At 44.6% G+C, this 1,727-nt stretch overlaps 1 pseudogene; it reads left to right on the forward strand.

Moving 5' to 3' along the window:
- Nucleotides 1-852: 852 nt before the first annotated feature.
- LOC110293838 lies at nucleotides 853-1,213 on the forward strand (annotated as a pseudogene).
- Nucleotides 1,214-1,727: the final 514 nt, after the last annotated feature.

The following is a 1,727-nucleotide window of genomic DNA, read 5'->3' on the forward strand; positions in this document are numbered from 1 at the left end:
GGGAAGGGAAGGGAAGGGAAGGGAAGGGAAGGGAAGGGAAGAGAAGAGGAAAGCAATGTGTTGGGTTCCCCCCCCCCAATGGTTATGACAAACACAATAAAAATAAAAGGAAAAAAATTAATTACTTTAGGTCATGGTTTCAGTACATAGTCATCTGTCTTTGTTCCTGGGACATATAGTAGCAGGTTGTCAAAGCAGAAAAACATGGCAGCAGGAGGCAAAGAGGTTAACACAAAAGGGTAGGAGGAAATGTATCTGCAAATTCACACCTCCAGTGACCTAGTTCCTTCAGTAGACCCTACAACCTAGAGTTTCCTTCCCCCAGCTCCCAGAATAGCCTCTAGCTGGGGAAGGAAGCGCTCAACACAGGAACCTACAGGCAGCAGCTCACATTCAAGCTACTGACAGCTGCAGAGAGACAGAACCACAGAAGAGTCTCGGTGTGTCCAATCAAGAAGACATCCATTCATCTCTAAGAGAGGGCCATCCACTAGCTAGAAAATATTCTTCAGTGTCTGCAACGGTATTGTTCTGGCTTTTTGCATCACAAAACACAAGAAAATAACACACAAGCTCTGCTTTTGTGGTTGAGGTGTCTGGAATGTTTCTACCTAAGTTCCATTAGTGTCCTTTGAACCTTAGCGTCTGACTTGGAAGGCAGCTGGTCTCTACTTCTTGATTACTTCATATTCAGAAGCCACACTCTAGATATTTAAAATGTGGACTCACACAAAGAGAAATAGAAATTGTTCTTCAGAGCAATCACTCTGCGACAGATTAGAGGGACTCAGATATCCCTAAAGTGGACAGGAGCCAGGTAGTTATATAGGGGTTAACAATGTTTTTGTAGCCATGGGACCTCCGGGAGGAAAGATCAATCGTCCCTGGACTGAGCTGAAGAAGAAGTTGTTCAAGCGCCGCAGGGTATTAAGCAGGGATCGCCGATAAGCGCCAGGTGGTCAGGGCTGTGATAGATGAAGGGCTGACTACGAAGCACCACCTCAAGAAGCAGGCGTCCAGTGCTCGTGCCAACATCACGCTGTCTGGGAAGAAGCGCAGGGAACTCTTGCAGCAGATCCGACTTGCCCAGAAAGAAAAAGCAGCCATGGAAGTGGAAGCCCCCTCCAAGTCAACCGGGACTAGTCAGCCACAGCCCAAGAAGATAAAAGCTCCCCAGGATGTAGCTATGGAGGATCTTGAAGATAAGAGCTAAAGTCCCTGCCTCTTCTACCAGAAGATGGTCAACAGCACCGAAAAGGATTTGGAGGAACTTTGGAAAAAATATTAGCATATTTCACTTTCCTAGACACCTCTTCTACAATGGACCCTGACCTTCCCTGGAGGTGTATATTGTGAAGGAAGAGGACACAGAGAAAGACTGGAGGGCCATCTCTAGCAGTTAACTCCTTTTGTAATAAAGCTTTAGTGCGTTCAAAAAAAAAAAATGTTTTTGTTTGTTTAGTTTTGGTTTTTGTTTTTTGAGACAGGGTTTCTGTGTATAGCCCTGGAACTCACTCTGTAGAACAGGCTGGCCTCAAACTCAGAAATCTGCCTCTGCCTCCCAAGTGCTGGGATTAAAGGTGTGTGCCAGAATGGTAATTCATGATAGGATCCTATAATCACTCTTTGACATTTTTTATCTCTCGCTCTCTCGGTCTCTTTCTTTAAAAGAAAAGTTTATCAATAATATGTGTCTAGAATTTATCCATTTCTTTTAGATTTTCCAG

Source organism: Mus caroli, chromosome 5, assembly GCF_900094665.2.
Source record: "Mus caroli chromosome 5, CAROLI_EIJ_v1.1, whole genome shotgun sequence".
Classification (NCBI taxonomy): Eukaryota; Metazoa; Chordata; class Mammalia; order Rodentia; family Muridae; genus Mus; species Mus caroli.